The sequence below is a fragment of the Eptatretus burgeri genome, chromosome 2, assembly GCF_056783735.1.
Source record: "Eptatretus burgeri isolate ZD-2024b chromosome 2, Ebu_testis_v1, whole genome shotgun sequence".
NCBI lineage: Eukaryota > Metazoa > Chordata > Myxini > Myxiniformes > Myxinidae > Eptatretus > Eptatretus burgeri.
The window spans coordinates 130,711,451-130,733,068 of NC_140962.1; the positions used below are offsets into that span (position 1 = coordinate 130,711,451).

A 21,618-nucleotide genomic window follows, 5' to 3' on the forward strand; every position below is an offset into this window, starting at 1 on the left:
CTGGCTCGATGACAGAAGATGCCATTTGTATTTTTGCCTCCTCCATCCCAACTCCATTTCGAATCCCGTGCAGGTACAGCAACTTGCTAGTTACCTTTAAACATCCGATTGAAACTCCACGATGCGAACTTGGCAAAGGTGATGGAACCATAACAGCATATTATTGTGGGGCAGATGAGACAGCCGGCTTTGCACCCTGAATTTGATCAGGACTGTGTGCTGAAACTGATTGAGTTGTAGTTTTGTTTTCTGCAAGGACATGCACATGACACCACCGATCACAAATACATTCTCGATACATTTCAACTTTCATTCACCGATTATGAACAGAAAACAAACCTCTCAAGTTAGTTTTGTTCTTTTATTAGTATTTCCATGAACAAGAATACTTTTTAAACCAGTAGTGAAAATTTCTCTATTGCATAACGAGTACAGGTGCCCAGCACCGCCAGGTGCCTCCCTCCCATCCCTTCCCCTCCCTCATCCCCCTATTCCCCTGGCTTTCTGATTAGTGAAGGTTGGCTTTGGGGCTTCCCACTGTGGGGACGTGTACAATGCAAAAATGCGTTATCTGCACAACTGACTTGTTTTACCCTCTGCCACCACCACTGGATGGCGTTACACGATACACTTTTACATGGAGAATTTTTGTCGACCTTCCCTCCCGAACCCCCAAAACTACAGGTGAAACAAAGTAGCCCAGGTTGATCATGAGGTCAAACTTGGTCCATGTGCCAAGTGTGGTGGCAATTGGCCCAGTAGTTTTTGTGTGATTGGTGCTACAGAGAGACAGACAGATGCTGACATTTATTATTATTTTTATTATATATATATATATATATATATATATATATATATATATATATATATATATATATATATATATATATATATATATATATATATACTGTGACGATTATGTGGAATTTGATTATGATTGTTGAAAACATGTTTGGACATTTTCATTACCTCACGGACAGCAGGTTTTATAACCATTTCAATAAAATTAATTTACATGAAAACTTGTGTTTTAAGACAGAAGATGGGTGGATACCCAAGGTCTGTCACTTTCACTGGTGACAAGTTGGTGAGCTCTCTATATTTATACGAGCTTACATCGAGCCTTGGTCCTGCTGCCCTCACCTACCTCTGCTTTTCAAAAGCCATCCCAGGTCGCACACATTCCTCAAGAATCCCTCACCTGCTCAACCTCCCAAAGTCTAGATTGGTTGGTTACCTGCTTTCATTCATCCCCTTATTCTCCCAATTACGGACCAGCCTTCCCTTTAGTCCGCTGTCTCATCCTGCTCGTTTCAGTCTTTCAAATGCAATGTTGTAGTTGTTTCATGTGCACCTTGTGGCTGGCTGCTTGTTGCATCATTTCCTGCATGCGTGCCTGTGCACTCATGCAGTGCCCACATTACTAGTAAGTTGGTACTCATTTTGCTGACCTCGGTAGGATGATAAGCTGAGTCAACCCACCTGGTATTATTGAACGGACAAAAACAGGAGCTCAAACTCGAGACCCTGAGATGTTAAGCTAACACCAAGCTTTTCAAAAAATGCAATACAAATGCAGTTCTAGCTCTTCCATGAACCTCGACTATGAATACAAAAAAAAAAACTCGGCAGTATCTCATGTGCTCACCTCTGCACTTCAATGATCTCTCATGCACTGTGATTCTTACATGATGTTGGGTCCATAGTGACACCGAAATTAAAAACCTTTAAAGCAGACTTCAGGTGGTGATCCCCAAGTATCACTGCCTGTGGTTGGATCTTTTTTATGAACAGATGGAAAACTAAGAGAGTGAGTATTAAAACCAGGGCCAGTCACCAGATGAATATCACTGGATCAAAGGAGATCGAGAGCATTAGCAAGAACTTGACCGGTGGGGACAAGCGTCCCCTTTTCGGTGCACAGGCTAATCCCACACCAGTTATCAGAATTACAGTTTAATAACTTTCATCCTGCGGGGATATTCAATAATGCTGAAACAAGCGACGGGCTAGAGGCAGAGAATGGAGTGGGCATGCACTGTCTTACAAAATAATGGTTTATTAAATAATAAGGATCTACACAAGGGACAAACGGATGGATCAAGTGGGACAAGAGACAAATGATCAAAGACTTTCATGAATAAACCCTTATCTACCAATATCAAACTAAACCCTCTAAGGGCCTGGACACCTACACACACAGCTTTTAAAAGCGAGTTCACAGTCTCTTTGGACCTACAGGGTGCAGGGTCCATACCCACACAAACATAAGATCATCCCTGACAAAAGACCTCCAGCACTAATGAACGTCCGAGGCAAAAAGAGAGTGAATGCCACTTTTCAAGTCATGAAATGCTCCCTCCTTCACATTTCCTTTTGCCCACCCCTCCACCTTACATGATGCGGTGCAGCCTTTAAGATGGCATCTTCTTGCTGTTTGCAAAATTGGTCCACCCAAGAGCAATGCAGCATGTTGCCAATGATGGGAGGTCAATGGCAAACTGTGTTGCTGTCACAGCAGGATGGTCCTCACGGAACTCTACCCCAGATGATGACAATGCCAACCCCAGTGGTGATGTCACACCATTGGGTCCACACAGACACTGGAGAGAGAGAAGGGAGAGATCTTTCATACCATGCGTTGGAGGTGCCTTCATATAAATGATCCTTCTCAGGGGTCCCCTCGCCTCGCCATGCCTTGCCAACGTCCTTAACCTTCGATAAACTATATCACCGAAAATACTGCCTACCCACAGTGGAGAATAATTGGACAATTTTGCCCAAAGCAGGCACACAGACCATGCTGAGGCCTTACATTTTAATATCGAGTCAGTACCCCCACACACATGTAACAGTTTATTTCCATGATGGGAAAGAAGATTTGATCGGGAATCTGTGAAACCATCCCAAAACAAAGCATATTGTTAAAACCTGTTGGTGCTTTGTTAAATCTATCTCTGGTGTATACTTCCCCTTCCATCTCTTCCCTCACTTCAAATGGCACCAGAGCTGACTCTGCTTGTGAGAAGGTGAATGCTTCAATTCTGTGTTTGATTCCAAATCTTGTGTCCCCAAACCCTCACTCTCTGTACCCACCCTACCCAATCACACCCAACTGCACCTGGCCTCTGTCTTTTGCACCTGAGAAGGTAAAGTTTCTGACAACACTCAACTCTGATTCTAGAACTGGACTGGACGGAATCAGCTCACGTGTCCTTAAAATCTGCAGCTTTTGCACATCCTCTCTCTGCCCTTTTCACCTGATCATTTGCTTAACATCATCTTCCATCTGCTTGGAAATTGGCCAACATGACTGCATTACATAAACTAAAATGGCACGTCGAGCCAGGCTGAACAGTTTATATTTTGAATCCCACTGATAGGCCTGATCTGGATATGGACCTCCAAAATCTAAATGGCTTGTTTTTATCACCTTCCCAACTCATCCACAAAGTTTTGTCTGAATCCATCCACAACTTTTTGAAATATGTAATTCTGCATATCATTTTTGGTCCCATTATCTCTCAATATAATGGTGAAGAATCATTAAAAAAATTTAAACAAGCTCAAATGAGCTGATCCTCATCCTCTTAATGATGATGTCATAAAAACGAATATGACGTCATTGTGATGTATCAGGTTTGCGATAAATGATCTGTGCTAATGCCCGGCTTGATTCCTGCAAACAAAATTCAAACAGCTTGCCGAGTTTCGGAGATAATGGTGTCGGCGATTTCCATTAGCGGCGATATTATGACGTCAACTTTTTTTCTAGGAAGAATTTCCAAAATCTGAGATGGTTACTGCCTGCGCGTGGGCTTTCTGCATATACATGGAAAGTTTCACGAAGATCCGATGAAAACTCTGGGTTGTGAAACAAAAAATGTCAAAAAATAGGAATGACGTCATAAAAATTGATATGACGTCATAGTGATGTATCATATGTGCGGTGATTCATCTCTGCGAATTCCCTGTTCGATTCCCGCAAACAGAATTCAAAAAGCTTGCAAAGTTACGGAGATAATTTTTTAGGCGATTTCCATACGCGAAGATATTTTGTCATGACTTTTTTTTCTCGGTTGGAATTTTCACAATCTGAGACCGTTACTGTCTGTGGAGGGTATTTTTACATATATATGCCAAGTTTCAGGAAGTTTCGATGAAAACTGTAGGATGTGAAACAAAAAAGTCCACAAGAAGAAGATGAAGAACAACAACGTGAGTACGACTTAGAGATCCTCCACGAGGATCTAAAAATTATCGTATCTGGATCCGGTTCCAGTTCTGCACCAATATTGAATCAATTCATCCTTGTCACACACCTAACCTGTCCACCAAGTTTCCTTTAAGTCTGTCCGCAACTTTTTGAGATATCGTGTTCACTGACAGATGGACAAACAGACAGATAGGCCTGAAAACCCCCACCTTTAGTGGGGGAGATAACAAGGTGAAAAAAATCTTAACTACAGACCAATCAGCTTGCTTCCAGCTCCAATCATGAGCAAGGTCATGTAATCCATCATTGCAGTTGACATCAAATTTTTCCTTTTCTCAAATAGCCTGATCTCAGATCATCACTTTGGATCCAGACCAGGTCATTCAGCTTTGTAAATGCTGCTTCTGCTCTCCCAACAATGGATGGAAGCCCTCAATATCAGAAACGAGATCAGGGCCTCTCTCCAGACATATCTTGAGCTTACAATATAGTCTGGCATCCCGCCTTGCTGTCCAAACTCTCTGCATATGGCATCCAAGGCCAACCGACACACGTGGCTTACTGACTTCCTCTACTCTTGGAGCCACCGTGTGGCACTCAATGGAATCCTTTCACCTCCTCTCTCTCTCTCAAGGCTGGAGTGCCCCAAGGCAGTGTTCTGGGCCCAGTCATATTCTTATCTTCATCAATGATCTCACTGACTCAATGTAAAATCCTCATTATCTATTTACTGATCACTCCACCCTCTGCCCTAACATTCCTCATCCTTCATGTAGGCAGGCAGCAGCCTCTTTCCTCTCTGCAGACCTTAATAGAATTGCAAGCTGGTCAAATATTTGGAATATGTCTTTTAATCCTGACAAATGTCATAGTCTCACTCTGTCTCTCTGAAGGGGCCGTCTGGCAAACCCTCCCATCTACTTTCTTAACAAGTCTCTCGAGGGAGTTCGGTTCCTCAAACTCCTGGGTGTCATTCTCAGCCATGATCTCTCTTGATTAAACCACACTTCTAAGTTGACCTCCAAATAAAAGGCGGTCACCAACTGGGCATCCTCCGTCATGCAAAGTCCTTCCATGGCACACCTGAACTCTTATTCACCAACAAAGCCTTCCAGGTTTAAGCAGGGCGCACGCGGTCCACCAGCAACCCCCTTTTGGTCAAACTCCCCAAATCGCTGCTCAACTCCACTCAGTCGTTTCTCTTTTTTTCCAGCCTGTGGAACCAACTTCCACATTCTATTCAATATCATTCTTTCCTTCGAGTCTTCATTACAGCTGTTCACCACCATCTCAGATTATCCCTCATCCAAAACAAGGATCTTTTCAACCCTCATTAACCCTCTCAAACCCGAGCCTTCATTCTTCTCCACATCCGTTATTCATCCAAGTCTGCCTCTATTTTGTTCATCAACTCTGCTGTTGGTGGGCTTCCCCCTCTCTCTTTCCACTGTTCCACTCTATGTTTTAGCTCCTCCACAAGCCTCGACTCTGTATGCAAAAAAAGAGACTCTGTATAATAGATAGTGGTGGCAAGTCCATTCCCTTTGATTTAAATATTAATGTCGAGAAAGGTGGCAGTGGTACTCAAAAATCTCCCATGTGAAATTTAGAGCAGAGTGGAAGGAATTGACAAAGTCGATAAACTGTTTGTATCCTCTCTGCTACAGCATGCGGCACCGATGCCGTCATCTATGTCACAGTCAAAGAAGTCTTGGGAAGGATCGTTGAACGAATCAAAAATTTGTTTCCCCAATGAAACAGAAAAAGAGATTCACATAGCTGGGACCCATTTTGGTGCCCGTGGCTACGCAATTCATCTGTTTGTCAAATTTGCTGACAAATGAGTAGCGTTTGACAGCGAGGACCAGTTCAGTAAGGCGGAGAAGAGTTTCTGTGTTTGAGACTTTTGTGATCCGAAGATTGAGACAGTGTTTGAGCATCTGAAGACCCTCTTCATTAGGGATGACAGTGTACAGGGATTTGATGTCCATGAGTTGAGAGTCGACGTGGATAGACACAGTGCCTCCACCTCTCCCATGCTCAAGAGGGCAAGGATAGAAGTTATAACCATGTGGAGTTAGTGAAATCGGCAGCTATTGTTATATCATGGGAGTGACCACTACCTTTCATTGAGACAGAGCAAATCTACATCTATGTTCAAAATTTCCGTAAAATGGTGAGACATTTGCCAGTGCAAAGGAAACGTGTTAAAGAGCCACTCAGATGTGTGAAGAGCCGCGATAAATAAACCATTACATGGGGGTTAACGATGGTAAGTAAGGCTTGCACAGACCATGGTGTGGGTAGACCAGTCAAGATGGAATTTTGCAACAAGAAAAAAACAAATATGGTGGACTGTGGGACATCCTTTAAAATAGATAATAGTAAGAAAAAAACGTTGAATAGAAAGTAGGGTCAAACTTTGGGACAAGATTTCAGACTCGGTAGAAAACAGGAAAACATGAGTCAACAAATATTTTCTTTTTGAAGAAAGAGGAGGGAAGGGTTTCTGGAACCCCCCACCAATGCCCAACCCTCTGGCCACCCTTGCAGGAAATGAGATTTAAATTTGTGATCCAATAAAAGCCGAGGAGCTATATGCTGGATTATTTAAAGAAAGGAGTGGAGGGTTTATTTGATGAAACCGTGGATGCGTGGAGTAGCCAATGGCCCTAAAAATTGTAAGTAATTATCAAAACCTGGTCCTTAATGAGATTTGGACATCTCTGGCCCGAATCGTAAAGAGAAACCACATTCAAACATCTTATTTTAAATGAGGTGCAATTGTTGTGCTATAATATAACAATGTATTGTTTCCTGAAAAGGAAAAGAAAGGCAACAGTCAAATTTTCTTGTTTCACTTTTAATTGAGAGGAACTGTGGTTCATAGAAGAACTGATGACAGAGGGGTGATAGGCTGGCACATCAGCAACAAAGCAGAGGGGAAGTGGCAATAAAGATACGGAGACGGCAAGGAATGAAGAGATATCCACATCTTTATGTAGGGCCAGCCATTGGGAGAGGTTCAGTCTAAAATTTCTCGGCCTCACCGCATTAGCTATGACATCTCTTGGGCCAAAAGCCTTCAAGGCCTTTGTTATTAGCGCAACGGAGAACTGCTCTCCCCCAATGGGCTGGCGCACCAGCATCATGTCTATTTCTTAGATTCTGTGGATTTATAAAGCTCCCAATATTATTGAGATCTACCACAATGAGGCAAAAGCTTTAGATATGATAGGTTGGTGGCCTCACATCACAGGTAGGTTGGTGTCCTATTTTTTAATGCCTCTTCTCAGGTCTAGTTCTCACTGCTCTATCAGACCCTCGACTCTCCCCAGCAACCCCTGGATGCAAGTGTTTGTCCAGTAACCCCTTCCTGGTTACACTTCCAAAATCCAGCTGACTGCATGCCTCAACTCCTTTACTTCTTTTTTTTTTCCGGATGTGTAACCGCTTTGCTGAGGCTATTAAATCCTCCTCTTCCCTCCAGGCTTTAAGCAGGCGGTACACCATACCTAGCTGTAATCCTTTCTACCACCATTAACCCTGCATAACGCAACTCTCTTTCTTGCAGGTTACTGTATTTCCTCCCCTCTCTCCTCTTTTCCTGTTAATTAATTCCCTAGCTTGATGTATCCAACTGTGGCCCCAAGTCCCAACTGTCAGTTCATTGCTTTTTTACCCTCTGTTACCTATCTCGTCCATGATCCTCAATCTTGTATCGAAAAATGCGAAATTGTGTACATCATTTATCACCATCTTTCACATGCAGCACGTGGCTGTGGGTTGCATCATTTACTGAGTGCGCAGCTATACCGCTGATGCAGATCCCCTTGTAGTTTAGAGCAGGTATTTAGAATTTGTTAATGGTGCTGGCAATAGCTCACCTACTCTTCATGAAGAACACCATGGGATCCTTAACGTCCACCAACTAATGCTGGCAGCCGGAATGCCCAGTTGAACATTTATCGGTGGATGGCACACGTATCGATGCTTCTCCCTGCCTGCGAAATCACAGTATGACCGTTTATAGCTGGGTTCAGGTTTGAACACAGGTGAAACAGCTCAGAAGTGGTTGTGAATACTTCCAGGCCTTCCTGCCTGGAACTTTATTAACCAATGGTCAACTGTTTAAACAATAAGTACAAGACCAGAAAACTTTCAGTTGTCGAATTGAAAAATGTATCGTGTTCCAATGAAAGTCTGCAAAAATGGACAGCTGGTACCAAAAATCCATAAATAGCAGGTCCCCCAGCTTAAATCATCAGACAATTGTCTTAAATAACATGTATTGCCTTTTGTCGAAGACAAACCCTTACAGAAGCCACATTTCTTTCCAATCCAATTCCCCCAAACTATTTTTCTGGCAAAATAATTGGTGGCACTTCCATCTCGGGTAAGCTCCATATTTTAAGCCAATTCGTCTTATTGATGAGGGCTTTTAAGGCTGAAGCATGTGTCCCAGACTAACGCTTGAATGCAGGTTTGCACACTTGCCCCTTCAGAGTTGTTGTCCTTGTTAATCTCCACTGAGATCTTTCCCCTGCAGACTGCTCTTTTGTTCCACCCACCCTTCCTTACCAGGCAGTGTGATGGTACATTAAAGGCATTAAGGCCTGGCGGGTATTCCACTATTGATTATAATCCTTGATCCTAATGATTCTCTCCATTGTGGTTTTGCTTTTCTTTTTGTTTTATTATCCCCATATCTTCACTCCTGTCCATTATCTGTCCTTTTCATTGCTTTTGTTAATTCTTGTTTTACCGCTTTGACAATTCACATCAGGAACCTAGCTTACGTAGCGTTTATATACACAGGTAGTGGACAAAAAGTGGAAACACCAATGTAAAGTCACTTAATAGGGCGTCCGGTCACCACATGTGGACAGTACGATGCATTTGCACCCTGGCATAAAGTCCACCAGCATCTGGAATTCTGTAGGAGGGATGCGGCACCATTCTTCCATGAGAAAGTCAATCAACTCACACCTGTTTGATGGAGGTGGAAAAGGCTGCCTCAGGTGTGGTTCCAGCATATCCCATAAATGCTCGATTGAGTTCAGATCTGGTGACTGAGAAGGCCATGACATATGGATAACATCAGTGTCATGCTAATCAAACCATTGGGCGACCACACGTGCTCTGTGGATATTGTCATCCTGGATGACACCCCTCCTGGCAGGAAAGAAATGCTGCAACATTGGATGAAGATGATCACTCAGTACCATCAAGTAGCGACTGGAATTGACCTTGCCTTCTGAGGGAATGACTACACCCAATCCATGCCAGGAAAATGTTCCCCACAACAATACAGAATCACCAGAACCCTTCAATGTTGGAACCAAGCACTCAGGGTTGTGGAGTTATTTGGGTTGGCGCCACACCTGCACTCGTCCGTTTGTCGAGAACATGGTGAAGGATGATTCATCTGACCAGATCACATTTTCCACTGCTCGGTAGTCCATTGCCTGTGCTCTTTGCACCACTGGACTCGTAAATGTGCATTTCCAGGTGTTTAGCATGATTTGTGCACTGCAACCTGACTATGGTATCCCGCTCTGTAGAGTTCTCGGTGGACCATTTTTTTATGAAACTGGCCGTTTGTGCCCCAGGTTGAAATTTACAGTCAATTGATCTGCAGTTTCTCACCTGCTTTGCACTTCAAATGAATGCACATATATCACATTCTCGTGTATGCGCTTCCACCCACTTTTGACCTTTGATGATGATGATGTCTTCCCCTCGGAGTTCCATGCTGACATCACCTTGGACACCATTGCTCGTGAAACATCAGCAAGTAGAGCTGTCTTTGTCACTGAAGCTCCTGCCAAATGCGCCCCAACAATCACCCCTCTTTCAAAGTCATTGAGGTCTCCTCTTGCAGCCATGCTAGCCATAATTATTAGCAACCAGGCCTGTGCAGCATTTTTATACATGACCCTAAGCATGCTGGGATGTTATTTGCTTCATTAACACATGGGCCACACTTGTGTGGAAGCCATTGCTTTCAATTCAATATATTTGGTATCCCTCATGTAACCGGGTGTTTATATATCTGATATAATATGAAATAGGCAAACCAAAGAAGCGAACGTAGAATTCTTCTTACATTCGATGCTGCAATTTCCGGTTACTTCGGCCTGGATTCGGGATCAGCGATCACATAATGTAAATCACGATTATAAATTATTTTTTGATGATGCGGGAGATATCTTTATTAAAATGGAATAGGCAAAGCCGAGAAGCGAACGTAGAATTCTTCTTACATTCGCTTCTTAAATATAATATTACCTCAACATTACCTTCACAACTACACCGCCTAGAACAGGATCTCATCTAAAAAAAATTAATATTACCTCAACATTACCTTCACAACAACAACCACACCGCCAAGAACAGGATCTCATCTAAAAAAATAAATACTAGAAGCGAACATAGAATTCTTCTTACATTCGCTTCTTAAATATAATATTACCTCAACATTACCTTCACAACTACACCGCCGAGAACAGGATCTCATCTGAAAAAAACAAAAATTCCTCAACATTACCTTCACAACAACAACTACACCGCCTAGAACAAGATCTCATCTGAAAAAAAAAAAATCCTCAACATTACCTTCACGACGACAACTACACCACCGAGAACAGGATCTCATCTGAAAAAAAAAAATACTAGAAGCGAACATAGAATTCTTCTTACATTCGCTTCTTAAATATAATATTACCTCAACATTACCTTCACAACTACACCGCCTAGAACAGGATCTTATCTGAAAAAAAAATTCCTCAACATTACCTTCACACCAACAACTACACCGCCTAGAACAGGATCTCATCTGAAAAAAAAATACTAGAAGCGAACATAGAATTCTTCTTACATTCGCTTCTTAAATATAATATTACCTCAACATTACCTTCACAACTACACCGCCTAGAACAGGATCTCATCTGAAAAAAAAATTCCTCAACATTACCTTCACACCAACAACTACACCGCCTAGAACAGGATCTCATCTGAAAAAAAAAAATCCTCAACATTACCTTCACAACAACAACTACACCGCCTAGAACAGGATCTCATCTGAAAAAATAAATACTAGAAGCGAACATAGAATTCTTCTTGCATTCGATTCTTAAATATAATATTACCTCAACATTACCTTCACAACTACACCGCCTAGAAAAGGATCTTATCTGAAAAAAAAATTCCTCAACATTACCTTCACAATAACAACTACACCGCCTAGAACAGGATCTCATCTGAAAAAATAAATACTAGAAGCGAACATAGAATTCTTCTTGCATTCGCTTCTTAAATATAATATTACCTCAACATTACCTTCACAACTACACCGCCTAGAACAGGATCTAATCTGAAAAAAAAATTCCTCAACATTACCTTCACAACAACAACTACACCACCTAGAACAGGATCTCATCTGAAAAAATAAATACTAGAAGCGAACATAGAATTCTTCTTACATTCGCTTCTTAAATATAATGTTACCTCAACATTACCTTCACAACTACACCGCCTAGAACAGGATCTCATCTGAAAAAAAAATTCCTCAACATTACCTTCACAACAACAACTACACCGCCTAGAACAGGATCTCATCTGAAAAAAAAATTCCTCAACATTACCTTCACAACAACAACTACACCACCTAGAACAGGATCTCATCTGAAAAAATAAATACTAGAAGCGAACATAGAATTCTTCTTACATTCGCTTCTGACTTTACCTATAACTAGCTCACAACTATATACGCAATTTCCGGTTACTTCGGCTTTCGGGATCAGCGATCAAATAATGTAAATCGCGATTAAAAATTATTTTTTGATGATGTGGGAGATATCTTTATTAAAATCAGTGGAGGAAATATACACCATGTCTGATATTTGGGTCTTTCATGTCTCCGACGATGCCTTTATCTCCCGGCATGCATCATTCCCCATGCAAAAAAAAAAAAACCGGAAGCAAAAGGGTCATAGCCAACGACACGGATTCCAAATTGCCAGGGTATTGTGTTGTTGTTGTTGTTTCCTATTCTCTCATGTGCACGCGTTAAGTATGAAGTTCACTACGTTCACTATAAAGCTCATTTTAACCACTGATTCACTGACCATTCATCCATCCATTGGGACCATACTCTGTGCTGAGCATTGATGCTGCCAACGCAGTCTCCTCGGCTATTGAGCACAATCCTGGATGGGTCACCACTCCGACACAGGATACCAGCAAGCTGACACTTATTTTGCCGACCTCGGAAGGATGACAGGCAGAGTCAACCCTGCCTGGTATTAATTAAACAGCTGAGCAGGCTTTGAACTCAGGATCCTAGGATCCCAAGCCCACCCCCCCCTACCCATTAAGCCAATGCCAAGTATACTTACTGACTCACTGATTGATATTATTGATCAGTACCTTCCAGGTGATGTAGACAGCTGAAATTTTGGGTTCCATAATTTTGGATAATTTTCGACATCAAAGCTGATACACTGAGAAAAATCACAGAACTGTTGGAAACATCCATAAATGAAAAAAAAAGAAATGAAAAAGCAAATGCAGGTGAGCGACCTGAGAAACGAGGAAGCACGGGTTCGTTATTGCTTACAATGCGTAAGCATACCGCATAGGGCGTTCCGTTTTTGCAAAAGTTTTCATTTTGAAAGGTCACTATGTGCCCATCGATTCTGTTTGGTGAGGTAACCTTGCTGAAAAAGTTTCAGAATTTTCCCGCCATTTTTGGCCGCAGGCGGCCATTTTGAATTTTACAGAAATTAGTCAAATATAATAACATACCCCAATCACACCCATTCATTTTTTTTGAAATTCCAATATCACTATGTGCCTGTCAACTCCATGTAAGTGTTTCATCTTCTCCAAAAACTTTCTGAATTTTCCTGACATGTTTGACCGAGGGCTGCCATTTTGTAAAACATGGATTTTCGTGAAATTTGCGTGTTTTGGCCGGTCTGTGATTTTTGTTACACTAATGTCTTTTTCTTTTGTATTTGCAGAATAGACGACTATGACCATATAGCAGCAGCTACAGCAAAAATGAGTCCTACAGGATCAAATAAATCATTATTTACAAAATATTTCCCTGTGTATATTAGCAGAATAGTTGACCATGGAAGCAGCTACAACAAAACGAGGACGTCCTAAAGGTTCCAAAAACAAACCTCGGCTTGAAAACGTGGAAACTGATATTGGAGAGTGCCGTGATGGGTCTATTGTTCACTGTCATCCGGAACAATCAGAAATGGTCACGGAAAATGCATCAACTTCAAAGCCCAGTTCTAGTGCAGTCAGCGCTTCAAACAGGAACTTTTACCTTGTTCACCAGACGTTGGATAAATTCGGATATAGTAAACTACCAAAGAACTCTCATGTCCTACGCAGATTCTTACTGCAGTTACAGCAGCTAAAACTGCTAGTGGACTGCGTGAAGTCTGGAAATTTCATTTCAGCTTGAAATTGATAATTGGAAAAAGTACTTTAGCAGACAAAAGAGAAGATGAATGTATGAAACTAATAATAATGACTGACAAAATAGAAAAAAAGACATCTGATCTGTATCACGAATGGAAGGAGTTAGAGAAAAGTAGCAAGCGCAAAGGTAGATGTATGAAAGACAGTTTCAAGGAGAAGGAAAATAATTTTCTGGAGAAGTTGGAGTTATCTATGGACATCACAAAGAACAATCCAGAGGAAATTCTGAGAAAATCTAAAATAATAGAATGGAAAGACGATCTTATCCACTTGCGCCAGCAGCTTTCGAATGAGTAGATGGGATGTGCCATGGGATATGATATGAGGCAAGAAGCAAGAGATAAGGCAAAGAGAAAACGAGATGAAGCGAGTAAAGAAAGAAAAACGAGAGAAGATACCGATTGTAGACAAAAAATACTGAAAATAGAGTTAGAATCTTCGGAGAATGAGAACGAGTCTGGAGTAGATGATGATGAATCACAAGATGTGAAAGTCAGCGATAGAAATAGACATAAAAAGGATCTAATGTCATATATCAGTCCCACTGCAGACAGATTAGGGATGAGTCTGAGGCAAAGGGTGATGATTGCGGCAAGTGTTGTGAAAGGTACGGGACAATCAGTGGAAGACACGAACATATCTGTAACGTGTGCCTGGAGGCATGCCCAGGCTGATCGTGTAAAACGTGCTGAATCTATCAAATCCACATATAACATTCCAACTTTTGTGATCGTCCACTGGGATGGCAAAAACCTGACATTGAGGAAAGGAGTAACATCTGAGCGATGTTGCGTGTACATCAGTGAGGTCCCAGGTGATCAAAAGTTACGAGGCATCCCAGAGATCCCTGCCGGAACAGGATCTGCACAAGAAAGTGCTGTGACTAAGATGCTGCAAGACTGGCACGTGTATGACCAGGTCATCGGCATTGTGTTTGATACCACGGCTTCCAACACAGGTCGTTGGAAAGGAGCTTGTGCCCGAATCGAGTCCTTTCTTCGTCGAGCCATTCTCTGGATCCCATGTAGACATCACATATATGAGTTACATATAAAACATGTAGCCAAGTGTGTCACTGGGCAGACAAAGGACCCTGGTGTAAAAATCTTTCGCCGCCTCAAAGCAGCTTAGAACTCTTTGGAAATCGACTACGCAGAGCTGGTGAAGGTTTCGTGGGAAGACTCGGACCCTTGGCTGTACCAGATAGCTCAGAGTGTACTAATTTGGGCTCGACAGAGATTGCTGGAGAACACCATTCCCAGAGACGATTATAAAGAGCTGATTACTTCAGTTGTCATCTGGTTGGGTGAAGACGTTGATAAAGTCACCCTCATGCATCCGGGACCAGATCGTCATGCAAGGTGGATGGCAAAAGCCATCTACTTTCTCAAACTGTCTCTACTACAGTCGCAGTTTACCATGGACGATGATGAGCGTACTTGTATGAACAGAATCGCTAATTTTGTCGGGCTCTTCTTTGCGAAAGCATTCCTGGAATCACGCTCAACGTAGCAGCTCCGCGTAATGATATCAAATTCATGGCCGATATCTACCTCCACAGCGAATATGATCATGGAGTGTCAGATGCCTGCATGACATCGTGCCAGCACCACACCTGGTATCTAACGACTCAACTGGTTATTCTGTCGCTAGTGGACGAAGATAAACCAGCACATGAGCGAGAACTGATTGGCCAGAAACTTTTCGAAACTGAACGACCACAGAGCTTCCAATCGGGGAAGCCTGAACTACCGACGTTTGGTTATGACTCTGGAGGAGAAGCAGAACTCAGAAATTTAGTGTGCGGTGAATCATGGCTAAGGTTTGATCTACTTGGATTGGATGAACCACAAGAATGGTTGCAAACCCCTGCTCATATGTGGGACAAGTTTTCTGGATACAAGAAATTCTTGGAATCTGCTAGGTCATTGCGCGTCGTAAATGATGTTGCAGAGAGAGGGATTAAGTTGATTTCTGATTTTATTCCTATGTGCTATGATGAAGAGCAGCGTCAGGCCCTACTACAGTGTGTGGAAGACCACAGGAATAGATTCCCAAATTTCAATAAGACAACGCTGGGTAAGCTATAAACCTTGGTGATTCTTCACTTCATACTAGATGTTAGTCGATCAGTGTCAGTAAATGTGTGTCTACTGAGCTAAATCTGGTGGTCGTGACTATAGGACTACAGGAGTCACTCTAGTTGATTAGTATGTGCTTGGATTGGCCTGTAACGAAGCTGCGGTGTTCGAATAAGCTATTCGGTGTTGCTGAGTCTGAATATTTTGAAAATTGTTCATCGAACTTTTCTTTATTTTTTTCCTTCCGAAGTACGTGTGCGAACGTGGCGATTAATTTCTAGATTTTTTCGCAACCGGCGGTTGCCAGGTATAACTGAATGGCAGCCCTCAATATCATATTGTGGCATTCATTCGTCCAAAGAGATAAAAATGAACTTCAACAGAAGTGATAGACACATTTTGGCCTTTGAAATGAATGAATGCACAAACGCCTAAATGTGTATTTTTTGCAAAAACTTAACTTTTCGTGAAATTTTCAAAATGGCGGGCCACGGCCAAAAATTGCGGGAAAATTCTGAAACTTTTTCAGCAAGGTTACCTCACCGAACAGAATTGATGGGCACATAGTGACCTTTCAAAATGAAAACTTTTGCAAAAACGGAACGCCCTAATGCCCCACCAGTATATTTAATGTATAAAGCTCTTTCTAATCACTGATTGATTGACTGACTGACATTAAAGATCGGGACCTTCCGGGTGACATAGAAAGCTGAAATTTTTTGCGCCGATGGACATCCAAGCCGGTACACTGGAAAATAAAAATTACAGAATCATCATACAACATTCATAAATTAAGATATAAATAAATGAGAAAAAAATTAATGAAAAATGCAGGTGAGCGACCCAAAAAATGGGGAAGCATTGTAATTTTGTGTGCTGACATACATCGAAGCCGATACAGCAGGAAAAATCACAGAATCGTCGTACAACATTCATATATGAAAATATAAATAAATGAAAAAAAGATAATGAAAAGAAATAAATGTAAAATCAAAGGCAGGTGAGCGACCAGAAACAATGGGGAAACACGGTTTGTATGCTTATACAATGTGTAAACACACCCCGCTAGTATATATATATATATATATATATATATATATATATATATATATATATATATATATATATATATATATATATATATATATATATATACATACATATATATATATACATACATATATATCAAGACCCAATCAGGTCTCTCACCCATAATTGGAGAGAATAATCAATCAACTCTCAACTAATCAATAACCCCAGGTGGCTAGGATTTCCATAAATTAATCCCCATGCTCTTCCAGCCAAACGAACCTATATAAAGCCACCAAGAAAAGCTTGGTGGTGGGGATAAATCGGAGAGCGGAGAGAGAGAGAGAGAGAGAGAGAGAGAGAGAGAGAGAGAGAGAGAGAGAGAGAGAGAGAGAGAGAGAGAGAGAGAGAGAGAGAGAGAGAGAGAGAGAGAGAGAGAGAGAGAGAGAGAGAGAGAGAGAGAGAGAGAGAGAGAGAGAGAGAGAGAGAGAGAGAGAGAGAGAGAGAGAGAGAGAGAGAGAGAGAGAGAGAGAGAGAGAGAGAGAGAGAGAGAGAGAGAGAGAGAGAGAGAGAGAGAGAGAGAGAGAGAGAGACAAAGAGAGACAGAGAGAGACAGACAGAGAGAGAGAGAGACAGAGACAGAGAGAGAGAGAGAGACAGAGAGAGAGAGAGAGAGAGAGAGAGAGACAGAGAGAGAGAGAGACAGAGACAGAGACAGAGACAGAGACAGAGACAGAGACAGAGAGACAGAGAGAGACAGAGACACACGAGAGAGACACACGAGAGAGAGATAGATGAGCGATTGCATAACCTTGCTCATGATCGAGAGAAGGCTGATTGGTCTGTAGTTGCAGGGTTCTGTTTTTGCACCTTTTTATGCAGGGCGGTAATGTTTGCTGATTTCCAAGCAGATGGCAGATGACCTTGAGCATCATTACTGGCAGTGTGGTTTTGCCACTTATGTAATGCCTCCTGTAGGTTAGAGCAGAATTTGGATTTTCTCAGGATGCCGGCGATAGCTTGCCTCCTTTTCGCAAGACACCGTGGGATCAACAATAGCCACAAATTAATTCCAGCAGATGGTAGGCTCAGTTTGGCATCCATCCAAGGGGCTGCACACACATTAATGTCTCAGCTGGCATGTGAAAAACAGGATAACAATTTATAGCTGGGTCAACATTCAAACCCAGGCTTGACAGCTCAGAGGAGAGTGTGCATACCACTCGGCTATCCTGCCAGCCCAAAACTGTGAGCCTTAGACCTTTGTAGAATTTTTATTTTTTTAATTGTAGTTACCTTGGTGAGGAGTATAAGGTTGGGTTTGGTTGGCAGGTAGCTGTTGGAGGAGGGGGGTGTACAATGTGAGATTGAGTTATCAATTTGAAAAATTGCCTCTGCCACCGAAGGTGGAGGAAGATTATATTTTAACCCTTGTCTGTCTGTCTGTGAGCAGGATTCCTCAAAATTTATGGATGGATTCAGACTAAATTTGGTGGACAGGTTGGGTATTCGACAAGGCCAAATTGCTTCGATTTTTGTGAAGATCCCGATCCGACTCTGGATCCTCGAATTTTTTCAGTGATTTTTCACCATTGAGAGATAGGGCTAAAACGATATAGAGCACAATATCTCAAAAAGTTGGAAATGGATTTGGACAAAACTTGGCAGATGAGTTGGGTAGGTGACAACAAGTGGATTTGATTTTGGGTCAGATCCAGTCTATCAGTGGGATACAAAACGTAAACTGTTCAGCCTGGCGGAGGGAGGTATGCGCTCCACCGAGTGTTGTTCTAGTTTACAAGAAATTGTACAGCTTAAGTAAGGCTCGTAGAGATCCGGTCCACGTATTAACTGTCTTCCACAATTAATAGTTTTGAAATTGGGATACCTGCACAATGTGCCCTGAAGGGAATGACAAAAGGCCTAGTCAAAGCCTCCTGCACTTCCTGCTCACAATAACGGAATCGTCTGCTTGCATTATCTTCCTCAGAATGCCTTCCTTGCTGACCCTCATGCTCACCACTACTTCCACATCCCCCTTGCTCCAGCTCGCCGTTACTTCCTTCCTGGTTCAACAGCGCCTTGAAATAGCCTACACTTACATTCATTACCAGCTCACTTTCTGTCACAAACATCCCGTCTCCATCGCTGATCACAGTCCCCCCTTTCCCCCTACTTCACACCTTTACCATTCTCATCCTTGTCTTTTAGGACAATTTATAAATCACCTTCCCACCATCCTCTTCAAAGTTGCTGTATACATCTGTTTCAATATCATTCCTTGCCTTAAGATGTGTGAATATGTATATATATATATATATATTGGTGTTCTGCCCAAAGGCAGGTTTAATACTACCAAAGCAGTTTCTTGGCAAGGGTTATATTATGCTGGGTGGTTTGCCGCATTGCCTTCCCAACCGTAGTTTTGGCAGGAAAGTGCAATTTGTTCAGGGTGCCAGTGATAGCTCGCCGACTCTTCATGAAGGACACCATGGGATCTTTGACATCTACCAAATAATACCGGCCAGACGGAAATGTCCAGTTTAATGTCTATCCAAGGGATGCCACACATGTTGATGAATCACCCTACTTGTGAAACAATGGGTGATGGTTTGTAGCTGGGCATGGATTCAAACCCAGGCTACACAGCTTAGAAGTGATTGTGCTTATCTTTCAGCCATCATGCTAATATACATATATATATATATATATATATATATATATATATATATATACATATATATATATATATATATATATATATATATATATATATATATATCATATTACTATTTAATTGCTTAACCTAATTTAAAATTTATTTAAACCTAATTGCTGATTACTGTAAATTAGCAAAGATGATGTCAAGTTCGACTATAGAATATAATCAGTGCTGCAATGACATCATCATCCATTTCATTACTTTTCCCAAGCCCCATCTGGAACGCAGCCCACACTTTCTCCAAATCCCACCAACCGCCACTGTTCTGACCTTAACTGCCCTCACTTGCATTTGTGCTTCCCTCTTAATGTGATAGCCTACGTACAGTCTCCCTCGACCGTCGGACGAAGCACGGTTTCTCATCAGCATGCGAGGCACAATGAGTAGGTTAATATCCATGATCAGCATTTGTTCCCCCTGTTCTTCATCCATCCGCTAAGTTTCTGACGAGGTGACTTCAAGCACTGCTTCGCTCCTGCAAATGAAACAAAAGGCAATTTTTCAAAAATAAATTCAGTTAAAATGACCAGATCTGATTACAGATATCAAATATTTTTGTTTTTACTGGAAATCTTTGCAGAGAATATTGTTCATCAGCCAAATGCAATTCCAACGAATTTCTTGGTTAATCTCATTTAAGCAGTGTGAGGATGGTTGGGTCGGAGGTACGTTGGTACATTGGTACATGGTGTGTGTGAGTGTGGACGAACGGCGAAGTAGGAGGGGGGGGGGGTCTGCGATATTATCATAAGTAATATGTGGACATTCTCTGTTGTCAACTGCATATTTCACGTTCCATCCCAGATGTTGCATCGACGTTGGCCCCACCACGCCTCACACAACATTTCTGCACCGAAGATCCTTTCTCGTCTTGCCAGGGGGGGGGGGGTCCATCAGATGAAATTCCCTGAAATAATTGCATTTTAAAAATATTTTTGTAATTCCTTCTGCACTATATTTATTCAATAATCACTGCATCCATTAATCGACCCTTTGTTACTTACGAAATCTAAAGATTTCTAAACAATCAAGAAATCATCTTGATTTTTGATTTCTTGATAAGAAATCAAGATCGAAATCTAAAGATTTCGTAAGTATATTGATGACTTCCATCATCTGTGTGTGTGTTTGTTTGTTTGTGTGTGTGTTTGTTTGTTTGTAGGCACGATAACTCGAGAACGGAAGAAGCAACCAATGTCAAATTACACCACGTGATTCAGGAGGGTGATGGCTAGCGCTGATTAGATTTTGGTCAAAATCGGTCAAAGGTCAAGGTCACAGTGGGGTCAAATATTCGATTTTTGATGGTTTGGTACAGAATCATCGTAGAAACTTCTGGTTTGCATCGCTACCTTCTCGAGAGACAGCTTTTATTAGACAAGGTCAGAGGTCAAGTTGACGATTTCGGAAGTACCAGTCTATGACTGCTATTTTTTTTTTTTTTTTTTTGCTTTGTTAACATTTCAGGAGAAGTATTCGCCCGCTGCTCTTCAAGGACACTCCGCTGTATTTCACATAATCGAAGGAAGTACGAGAGGGCGTTCAGAAGCTTCTGCGACGAGGAACCCCACCAATTGTCCAACACGCTTCAAGGTATTTTAATTTATTATTTAACCTCACAAAGTCCGAGTACTGCATAACAAGTGTCATTATTAAAAAACAAATAATAATAATAATGAAATATTAAAAAACAATATAATGCGAAATTATTTTCTCACTAATTACACGCACCTAACTGTATTGAAAATTATTTTTAAAAGCAGTTTTTCTTTGGAAAAGAAACCAGAACATTCTGAGAGGACTCGTTGTCGCTTTTCGAGCGACGTCCTACCGTTGGTGTCCCGACGCGGACACCGTTCTCCAGGAGGTGCACGACTCGGCGACGATGATAACGCCGGACAATTGCATGATTGAGCTCGCAGTGCGTTTGTGTTTCGGTACAGTGTATAAATGTGAATCTATATATAAGTGCTAGCTCTGCAGCTGCCCGGGAAGTCGACCGGGCCGCTGAGGGAATTCTTTGCACTCGCATCGTTCGGCGGGAGGGAGGGACGAGGGACGAGGGCGGG

At 41.9% G+C, this 21,618-nt stretch overlaps 1 protein-coding gene and 1 long non-coding RNA gene across 2 annotated transcripts in view; one reads left to right on the forward strand and one right to left on the reverse strand.

The window, feature by feature from the left end:
- The window catches only part of LOC147033128 (uncharacterized), a 38,054-nt gene extending 37,842 nt beyond the window's left edge, over positions 1-212 (forward strand). Inside the window, exon 7 of the transcript XR_015055447.1 lies at positions 74-212. The gene's annotated coding sequence lies outside the window, so the exon portion shown is untranslated. The remainder of the gene's footprint in view (positions 1-73) is intronic.
- On the reverse strand, positions 113-21,518 carry LOC147033129 (uncharacterized). Its single transcript, XR_015055449.1, has 3 exons — positions 21,381-21,518; positions 19,875-20,024; positions 113-249 (listed from the first exon to the last, which is right to left on the reverse strand). It is a non-coding gene; the product is annotated as an uncharacterized LOC147033129 (long non-coding RNA).
- Positions 21,519-21,618: the final 100 nt, after the last annotated feature.